Genomic DNA, 11556 nt, shown 5'->3' with positions numbered 1-11556 from the left:
ACAGAATAAAAAATATTCCAAAACATCCTATTTGCAACAAGTTACTAAAGTAATAATGCAAACAATGTGGCAAAGCAATTCACTTTTTGCCCTGAATAAAAAGTGTTATGTTTGGGGCAAATCCGATACAACACATTACTGAGTACTACTGTAAATATTCTCAAGTATAATGGTGGCGGCATCATGTTATGGGTATGCTTGTAATTGTTAAGGGCTGGGGTGTTTTTCACTATAAAAAAAAATAACAGAATGGAGGTAAGCACAGGCAAACTCCTGTAGGAAAATATTGTTCAGTCTGCTTTCCACCAGACAGTGAGAAATGAATTCACCTTTCAGCAGGACAATAACCTAAAACACAAGGCCAAATCTACCTTGGTGTTGCTTAACAAGAACACAGTGTATGTTCCTGAGTGGACAATTTACAGTTTTGACATAAATCTATTTGAAAATCTATGGCAAGACATGAAAATAGTTGCCTAGCAATGATCAACAACCAATTTGACAACGCTTTAAGAATTTTGAAAAGAATGGGAAATTGTTGCACAACCCAGGTGTGGAAAGCTCTTAGGGACCCATAAATACTGTAATTGCTGCCAAAGGTGCTTGTACAAAGTATTGATCCAGTCAAAAGTTTGAACACACCTACTCATTCAAGGGTTTTTCTTTATTTTCTACATTGTAGAATAATAGACATCAGAACTATGAAATAACACATATGGAATCATGTAGTAAACAACAAAGGTTGGATACTTTGAAGAATCTAAAATCTAAAATATATTTTGATTTGTATAACACTTTTTTGGTTAATACATGATTCCATATGTGTTACTTCATAGTTTTGATGTCTTCACTATTATTCTACAATATAGAACATTTTAAAAAATAAAGAAAAGCTCTGGAATGAGTAGGTATGTCCAAACATTTGACTGGTACTGTATGTAAATGAGATATTTCTGTATTTAATTTTTAATACATTTGGAAAGATTTCTAAAAACAAGTGTTCACTTTGTCATTATGGGGTATTGTGTGTAGATGGTTGAGAAAAACAAAATCTATTAAATTCATTTTGAATTCAGGCCGTAACCAATACCTCTAAACTGCGTGTGTGCACGGGCACACAACTCCCCCGGGACAAGAAAGAAATATCAGCCCATAGAGAGAAGCACAAGATGTGATTTCACTCAACTCAATAGAGCGGTGGTCACCAACCTGTCGATTGCCAAGGCCTTCCTAGTCGATCCAAGGCATTCCCTAGTCGATCCAAGGCCTTCCTAGTCGATCCAAGGCCTTCCTAGTCGATTGTCAAGGTCTTCCTAGTCGGTCCAAGGCCTTCCTAGTCGATCGTCAAGGCTTTCCTAGTCGATCCAAGGCCTTCCTAGTCAATCCAAAGGCCTTCCTAGTCGATCGTCAAGGCCTTCCTAGTCGATCGTCAAGGCCTTCCTAGTCGGTCCAAGGCCTTCCTAGTCGATCGTCAAGGCCTTCCTAGTCGATCGTCAAGGCCTTCCTAGTCGGTCGTCAAGGCCTTCCTAGTCGATCGTCAAGGCCTTCCTAGTCGATCGTCAAGGCCTTCCTAGTCGATCGTCAAGCATTTCTATACAAAACCCATCGATAAAGCCTTGCGCTCATGTTTGAATTTTTTTCTTTGGGCTGTTGCCAGTAGGTGCACCCGATTTATCTTCCCTGCACCAGGGGTGTAGACAGAATTGTTTGGGTGGATAGGCATAGAAACATTTGGGTAGGCTTTTTTCTAATTATTTCATTTATTTTGCGACGTGCACCATATATTATTTGGTATTACAATAATTTTATACCAGTGCATTGTACTTGGAGGGACCTCGTTACATATACAAATCATTACCTATCCCAGCATATTAAAATAAGACAGTAACGTTAGACCAGTTGCCAACAACATAAAACTCATCTTCAGACACACTTTAACCTCGATGGGCAAACAAGCCTATATTTGATGTTACAATTTATACCACGGCGGGCAGTAGTACTATTTTTTTTACTTTTATTTAACGAGGCAAGTCAGTTAAGAACAAATTCTTATTTTCAATGACAGCTTAGGAACAGTGGATTAACTGCCTGTCCAGGGGCAGAATGACAGACCTTGTCAGCTCAGGGGTTTGAACTTGCAACCTGCCGGTTACTAGTCCAACGCTCTAACCACTTGGCTACCCTTACCTTTAGTAGGCGTATCATACGGCGTGACCTACATTACAATGCGCAGACGGCGAGGATGGTCAGTTTTACGAGGGTATGTTTAGCAGCATGAGTGAAGGATGCTTTGTTTGCGAAATAGGAAGCCAATTCGGGATTTAATTTAGGAATGGAGATGCTTAAATTTGGAAGGAGAGTTTTCAGTCTAACCAGACACCTAGGTATTTGTAGTTGTCCACATATTCTAAGTCAGAACCGTCCAGAGTAGTGATGCTGGACGGGCGGGCAGGTGTGGGCAGTGATCGGTTGAAGAACATGCATTTAGTTTTACTTGCATTTAAGAGAAGTTGAAGGCCACGGAAGGAGAGTTGAATGGCATTGAAGCTCGTCTGGAGGTTAGTTAACACTGTCCAAAGATGGGACAGAAGTATACAGAATGGTGTCGTCTGCGAGGTGGATCAGAGAATCACCAGCATCAAGAGCGACATCATTGATGTATACAGAGAAGAGAGTCGGCCCCCCATAGAGACAGCCAGATGTCCGGACAACAGGCCCTCCAGTATGACACACTAAACTCTATCAGAGAAGTAGTTGGTGAACCAGGCGAGGCAGTCATTTGAGAAAGCAAGGCTGTTTAGTCTGCTGATAAGAGTCGAAAGCCTTGGCAAGGTCGATGAATACGGCTGCAGAGTAATGTCTCTTATCAATGGCGGTTATGATATCGTTTAGGACCTTGAGCGTGGCTGAGGTGCACCCATGACCAGCTCTGAAACCAGATTGAATAGTGGAGAAGGTACTTCCCTGAAAAGTTGCATATCACAGGGGCTATTCAATGCTAATGCAGTACGCCACAAGATGTTTTTGTGCTGGTCAATATAAATATATAACTTTCATAAACTTTCACTTTCATAAAATCACAAGTGTAATACATCAAAATAAAGCTTAACTTCTTGTTAATCTAGCCGCTGTGTCAGATTTCAAAAAGGCTTTACGGTGAAAGCAGAATTTCAGGGCTCATAAGCGTGGCATTGCATGGTAGCTCATTAACCTTTCTAGCGCAGGCGTTCCACTAGCGACACACCTCGACCACATCGGGTGAAATTGCAGAGCGCGAAATTAAAATTACAGAAATATAAATATTTAACATTCATGAAAATACAAGTGTTATACATCAAAATAAAGCTTAACTTGTTAATTCAGCCACTGTGTCAGATTTCAATAAGGCTTTACAGCAAAAGCACACCATGCGATTATCTGAGGACAGCGCCCCGCATACGAAAGCATTAAAAACATATTTCAACGAGGCAGGTGCGCCACGAAAGTCAGAAATAGCGATATAATAAATGCCTTACCTTTGTAGATCTTCTTCTGTTGGCACTCCAAAAGGTCCCAGGAACATCACAAATTGTCCTTTTGTTCGATAAAGTCCTTCTTTATATCCATAAAAACTCAGTTTAGCTGGCGCGCTTCGGCCAATAATCCACCGGTTTCCCTCCATCAAAAATGCATACAAAATTAATCCCAAACGTTACCAATAAACTTTTCCAAACAAGTCAAACAATGTTTATAATCCAACCTCAGCTACCCTAATACGTAAATAAACGATAACATTTAAGACGGAGAATCTATATTGTCTTTACCTGAGATATAAAACAAAGAACGAGCTCTCCTCCACGCACATGAAAACACTACAGCCAAAATGGGAGCCACCTAGAAAAACAACAAATTCTAGCTAATTTTTCCAAAAAACAAGCCTGAATCTCTTTCTAAAGACTGTTGACATCTAGTGGAAGCCCTAGGAACTGCAATCTGGCAGGACTTCTCCCCATAATAAACATTGTTTTTTTGGGGTGGTTTGTCCTCTGGGTTTCGCCTGTCATATCAGTTCTGTTATACTCACAGACATCATTTTAACATTTTTAGAAACATTAGTGTTTTCTATCCAAATCTACCAATTATATGCATATCCTAGCTTCTGGGCCTGAGTATCAGGTAGTTTACTACGCTTTTCATTCAGACGTCATAATACTGCCCCCTAGCCAAAGAGGTTTTGTGTTTCTGAGTCATACTTTGACATTAAATTTTAAGATTTCTGAAAAGTTACCTTTGTTGATTGCCTCTTCGGTTTCTCTATGCCCTCTGAGTAGAATATCCTGCTTTGCATACATGAGAACAATATCTATGACCACTATAACATGTGCACGGTTTCTTTCTATAAAATCCATGTTTGCATCACCATGCATTTGGTTCAACCCAGTCAGAAGTACTTCTAGGACCATGGGTCGCCTTGTAGGATTAACATTTTGCAAGGGCACTAGCATGTAATTTGCTATTCTCATGTTTGCAGCAAGCATTTCTTGTGAGTCTCCAATTTTTTTAATCCATCTTGTATAAATCTTACAATAAATTGCATATTTTACTTTACTATACTTTTTGCTTTACTATACTCAATCCACACGAACTGGTCATACCACCTTGAAGGGAAGCAGCATGATTTGCCATTTATCATACTTGAAGGGATCTGTGCTTGCTTTGGTTGACAGGCTGGTTCATCAACGGCAGACAAATCTGTCGGTGGACCTATTGCAGGTTCACCCCCGACCGTAGCATCAAGAACGAGAGGAGACGGTGGGGTAGGCAAGCATGCCTGGCTCAACGCTACCTTGGCGGTTGTGATGGCGATTGCGGTTGTTTCTATCCTGGCGCCACCTGTTAATGTCTCATTCTGGAAGCTATCGGTAGATTGATCCAAATAATTCTGGCACACACTCCTTTTCCTCCAGACAATTTTAAAAAAAATGTAATCAATAGTCGAAAGTCAATTTCATGGTTGCGGACTATTTCTTTGTTACATGTTAATAAAATGACCCATAGAAAATAAATCTCACATGCGTTTCTTTTAAAAATGTAATCAAATAATTGTTACATCCGTCATTAGTGATAGAATGACCGGACCAAGGTGCAGCGTGGTAGGCGTACATTTTCCTTATTAAATGTTCCACCAAAACAAAGAAACAGAAAACATAGAATGCCCACCCAAATCACGCCCTGAACTAACCAAATAGAGAAATAAAAGGGCTCTAAGGTCAGGGCGTGACAATAATACACAACTTCTGGGACATTTTTTGGGTATGCCTGAGATCAAACCTACCCAGGCCTACCTGGTGTGCAGGGCAGCCGCGTCTACCCAAGGTCTACCCAAAAAGGTCTACCCAGGTCTACCCAAAAAATGAACTGCGAACTGTTGCCATTTTAAAACATTTCATGTGTTGGATGGCTCAGATTACTGTGTCTGCAGTAATTTAGCAGGTATATAAGAAGGATGCAGCAAAATTGACTGAGATTTCATGTTTAAGTTCTTACTCAGCACTGTCAACTCTTTGTATTCAACACTTTTATAAGGAATAAAAAGTGCGTTATTCCCATATCCACTCAGCGCTGCCTATATCAAGCACTGCAGCAGTTATGAATAAGTAGGAAAGTGTATAGGCTTGCGTTATTGTTATTATTAGCGGCTTGAATATTTTTTTATATAGAGGAATATTTCACTTTCTCTGGAGTAACAACATTTATTTGTGCATGAGGAAGAAATAATGCTGTGCGACTCTAGTTTCACCATCAGCTGAAAGACGGTGTCCCTTTTTGGTCAGTGGAAGAAAGGGAGAGCAGAGGGATGTTGAGTGGCGAACCCTCAATCTGCTGCTCTCTCCCACTGTAAATGACCATTAGATGCAGGCACCATAAGCCCAGTAAAATAAAAAGTTAATCATTTAAATGTATGCTCACTCAGCTGTGCCTCACAAGTAAATACAACAAGGGCTCTATTACCGGTGAGACTTTATAGTCTACCTCAAAGTTCAAAATAGAATTACAAAAACTGGCAGGGCAATTCAAGTAAAGCCAATATGTGGTGATAATGTACTGGTCCTATAGCTTACTGCACAAATCTCATTGCTACAGTACTGTTTAATGCTACAGTACTGGTCAATGTTGCATAGGCTTACGTTTTTTAAGTGGTAGATCTCGGGTTGCGTTTTGACTCAGAAAGTCATCTTGACTCAAAGGTTGGTGGCCACTGCTCTAGAGTTTTCCCTGTTAATAATACTATCAACGTTTCCCTTTACTGTGGCAATTGCGATTGAATCGAGCAATATTAACCACTTTCAATGCATCATACCGAAACAATAGTGCGGCATAACAAATGAAAGCTGCAGTAGGCTTATATGCAAATAGAACATTGTCATATGGATCTGTGCCATTTACTTTGAACTGGACTGTGTTAAGAGCATGAGTGGTAGTGAGAAGATGTACTTGTTTTGACTAGAGCTTCATGTAACCATATGTGCACCGTTTGTTTATATCCTTAGCTAGTTAGTTATTATTAGCCCAATTATAGTTAATTTGGAGTCAGCAATAGGGAAGGGATTGCTCCTTCCAAGATTACAAAACGTGTACATTTCTAGACATCTTTGAAAAGCAAGTCAGGTAAGGGGGAGTATTGTATTTTGAGACTGGCTTGAATAAACTAAGTAGCCAATAGTCAGAGGGTAGCCTCATTTGTCTGATTCTCTGTAATAATGGTATGGAACTAATAATGTTTTTTTATTTTGTAAAGTGGTTTCTTGCATCAAACAACACAACAACATTTTCAGTCACCTCCATGTCTGAAGGACAAGTGAATAAATCAAATCAAACTTGTTTTGCGCCGAATACAACAGGTGTGTAGACCTTACCGTGAAATGCTTACTCACAAGCCCTTAATTAACTAACAATGCAGTTCAAGAAAGAGTTAAGAAAATATTTACCAAATAAACTCAAGTAAAAAATAATAAAATGTAACACAAGTTCATGTCAAGCCCTCATGCAATGTAGGCCTACGTTAAACACCACACATTGGCTGCTAATGTAGTCTGAAAGATAGCTATATCTATGTTAAAATGTTATGGGATACATCACCATTGTTTTTGATGGTAGACCACTCTTGTAGTCCCACATTATGATCAAATAGCCACAACAGCCTACTTAGCCACTGTTAAAACTGTAACTTAAAGCGGGTACAGCCTGTGTTTACAATAAACGCGCTGGAAGTTGCACAGCATTTTCACAATGTTCAAGTTTGCACTCAGCAGACTTTACATTTGATCAGTGCTGAAAAAATGTGGGGGAACATTGGCTGTAACACAACAAAAGGTGGAATAAGTTAAGGGGTATGAATACTTTCTGAAGGCACTGTATCTGATTTATAGATCTACATTTGATAATTTGATCATAAGTATTTCAGCCTGGCCTCAAACACTAGTGCATAGTAAATGTAAATCTGTGACACTAAAATTAGTATGATATTTTACGATTGGTATGGTTCCATAAGACAGAAGGTTACTTAAGCCAAAAAAACCGAAAAGAGGGAGGTTGGTCGGGCAGGATGGGTGGGTGGGCGTATAATTCAATGTCTAACAATCAAAATGTTGTGTTTTTGAATCATATCAATGAACAACTATGGCATTTTAGCATTTTTTTTGCAACAATGCAGCTACTTACTACTTTTATGCTACTTTGCAACTACTTAGCATGTTAGCTAAACCTTCCCCTATCCTTAACCTTAACCCTTAACCCTAACACCTAGCCAACTAGGTAATGTTAGCCACAACAAGGTGGAATTCATGCGTATTGTAAATTCATAACATATAATACAAATTGCAATTCGTAACACATCATACGAAATGGATGATGCATCCGTAAATGTTCATACATACCATACGAAACGTAACATATCATCATATTGTAACGATCGTCTGTGGTGGAAGAAGGTAAGGACCAAAGCGCAGCATGGTAAGTGTTCATATTTTTTATAAAATAACTGAACACTGAACAAAACAATAAACGACAAACGAACAGTCCCGTAAGGTGAATGGAAAAAACACTAAACAGGAAATAATCACCCACAAAACACAGGTGGGAAAAGGCTACCTAAGACTCTGGCAGCGCTGGACAAGAGGGAGACTCTGGCAGCGCTGGACAGGAGGGAGACTCTGGCAGCGCTGGACAGGAGGGAGACTCTGGACAGGAGGGACACTCTAGCAGCGCTGGACAAGAGGGAGACTCTGGCAGCGCTGGACAAGAGGGAGACTCTGGACAGGAGGGAGACTCTGGCAGTGCTGGACAGGAGGGAGACTCTGGCAGCGCTGGACAGGAGGGAGACTCTGGACAGGAGGGACACTCTGGCAGCGCTGGACAAGAGGGAGACTCTGGCAGCTCCTGACTGATGGGCGGATCCGGCAGCTCCTGACTGACGGGCGGCTCCGGAAGCTCAGGACTGACGGGTACTCTGGCAGCGCTGGACAGGAGTGAGACTCTGGCAGCGCTGGACAAGAGGGAGACTCTGGCAGCGCGCTGGACAAGAGGGAGACTCTGGCAGCGCTGGACAAGAGGGAGACTCTGGCAGCGCTGGACAAGAGGGAGACTCTGGCAGCGCTGGACAAGAGGGAGACTCTGGCAGCGCTGGACAAGAGGGAGACTCAGGCAGCGCTGGACAGGAGGAAGACTCTGGACAGGAGGGACACTCTGGCAGCGCTGGACAGGAGGGAGATTCTGGTAGTGCTGGACAGGAGGGAGACTCTGGACAGGAGGGAGACTCTGGCAGCGCTGGACAAGAGGGACAAGAGGGAGACTCTGGCAGCGCTGGACAAGAGGGAGACTCTGGCAGCGCTGGACAAGAGGGAGACTCTGGCAGCGCTGGACAAGAGGGAGACTCTGGCAGCGCTGGACAAGAGGGAGACTCTGGCAGCGCTGGACAGGAGGGAGACTCTGGACAGGAGGGAGACTCTGGCAGCGCTGGACAGGAGGGAGACTCTGGACAGGAGGGAGACTCTGGCAGCGCTGGACAGGAGGGAGACTCTGGCAGCGCTGTACAGGAGGGAGAGACTCTGGACAGGAGGGAGACTCTGGCAGCGCTGGACAAGAGGGAGACTCTGGCAGCGCTGGACAAGAGGGAGACTCTGGCAGTGCTGGACAAGAGGGAGACTCTTGCAGCGCTGGACAAGAGGGAGACTCTGGAGGAAGGAGACGTAGAGACAGCCTGATGCGTGGGGCTGCCACCGGAGGCCTGGTGCATCGAGGAGGCAACGGATGGACCGGACTGTGGAGGTGCACTGGAGGTATCGAGCACCGAGCCTGTACAACCTTTCCTGGCTGGATACTCCCCATAGCCTGGCCAGTGTGGCGGGGTGGAACAGACTGCACTGGGCTGTGCTGGCGAACCAGGGGCACTGTGCGTAGGGCTGGTGCCATATACCCCGGGCCGAGGAGACGCACTGGAGACCAGATGCGCTGAGCCGGCTTCATAGCACCTGGCTCGATGCCCACTCTAGCACGGCCGATACGAGGCGCTACAATGTAGCGCACTGGGCTATGCCTGCGCACTGGGGACACCGTGCGCCTCACGGCATAACACGGTGCCTGCCCAGTCCACCTCTCTCCACGGTAAGCACGGGAAGTTGGCTCAGGTCTCCTACCTGCCTTAACCACACTCCCCGTGTGCCACCCCAATACATTTTTGGGGCTGCCTCTCGTCCCTGTTGCGCTGCCATGTACGTGTCGCAAACTCCATATCCCTGTAACTCTCCTCACACTGCTCCAGAGAATCCCAGGCGGGCTCCGGCACTCTCCCTGGGTCGACCGACCACCTCTCTATTTCGTCCCATGTTGTCACCTCCTCCAGATAGCGCTGCTCCTTACCACGCTGCTTGGTCCTTGGTTGGTGGGTGATTCTGTAATGATCGTCTGTTGTGGAAGAAGTGTTCACATTTTTTATAAAATAACTGAACACTGAACAAAACAATAAACGACAAACAAACAGTCCCGTAAGGTGAATGGAAAAAACACTAAACAGGAAATAACCACCCACAAAGCACAGGTGGGAAAAGGCTACCTTAGTATGATTCTCAATCAGAGACAACGAACGACACCTGCCTCTGATTGAGAACCATACCATACCAGGCCAAACACAAAACCGTAACATAGAAAAAAGAACATAGACTACTCACCCCAACTCACGCCCTGACCAAACTAAAAGCGTCTGCTAAATGACTTAAATGTAAATGTAAATGTAAAGGAACTAAGGTCAGAACGTGACACATATCACGAAATCGTAACATAACATATCTAAATGGAGGGCTTACCGATTTACATTTACTATGTTACGTCTGTCCCTGAGTCCAGGTTGAGTAATTGGACAAATTTCACTTATAGTGTACCAAAGTAGTCAAAACTCTAGTATTTGGTCCCATTTTCCTAGCACACAAAGACTACATCAAGCTTGTGACTCTACAAAGTCGTTGGAGGCATTTGCCGTTTGTTTTGGTTGTGGTTTGCCCAATAGGAACTGAATGGTGATTGATGACAGGAGTAATTTTCATTCAGTAGGTAACATGTTTCTGAACAAGTCAATCCTGATAATGCCATGATTAAGAATAATCATGAATTAATCATGAATTTTAATGAATGAGGAAGTTAGAGGCTACAACAAAGCATGTTAATGTCTCACCATTACCAATAATGGGGGGAGATGAGCTTTTTGTCCCTGTGTAACTTTCTCAATCATCGTCATTCACGATTTATTCATGATTATTCATAATCATGGTAGCAGCCACAATCACGTAGAAGTGTTCACAAACATCTTATATTCTTACTTACAATAAAAGTGACTCCAAAATGAAACAGTACATTGTTCACCATTCACTTCTTATTGGACCAACATTTTTTACTATGTTTTTATTTAACCTTTATTTAACTAGGCAAGTCAGTTATGAACAAATTCTTATTTTATAATGACGGCCAAACCCTCCCCTAACCTGGACGACACAGGGCCAATTGTGCGCCGCCCTATGGGACTAGAACATGATCCGAAACACAACCAAAACAAGCTGTAAATGCATCCAGCGAGTTTATAGAGTCACAAGCTTAATGTTGTCATTGTGTGCAAGGAATATGGGAACAAATACTAAAATCTGACCAAATCCAAATACTTATGACATCTTCAAATGGGGGGGCCTGGATAAACAAAAGCACTTTCATTTCTAAATGGTAAATCAGATGTGTATGAAAATACCCTCAAATAAAAGGTTAACCTTACAGTATGTACTGTCACTGTCTCATATGACACATTTGATCTGAAATCCAAAATGCTGGAGTTTAGAGTCAAATAAAAAAATGTAGCATCACTGTCCAAATACATACAGTAAGGGAGTGTATGAAACAGCATGTAAAGGAATTAATATACACAACATACTGCACATACTAATGTAAAATACTTTCTTAGATAAAAGAGCAGATGGCAACAATCAATTAGGCAAACAATAATAAATGTGCACATTCAAGATTAAGCAATACAAACTT

The sequence above is a fragment of the Oncorhynchus keta genome, chromosome 4, assembly GCF_023373465.1.
Source record: "Oncorhynchus keta strain PuntledgeMale-10-30-2019 chromosome 4, Oket_V2, whole genome shotgun sequence".
Taxonomy (NCBI): domain Eukaryota; kingdom Metazoa; phylum Chordata; class Actinopteri; order Salmoniformes; family Salmonidae; genus Oncorhynchus; species Oncorhynchus keta.
Note: the sequence above shows the minus strand (reverse complement) of the source record.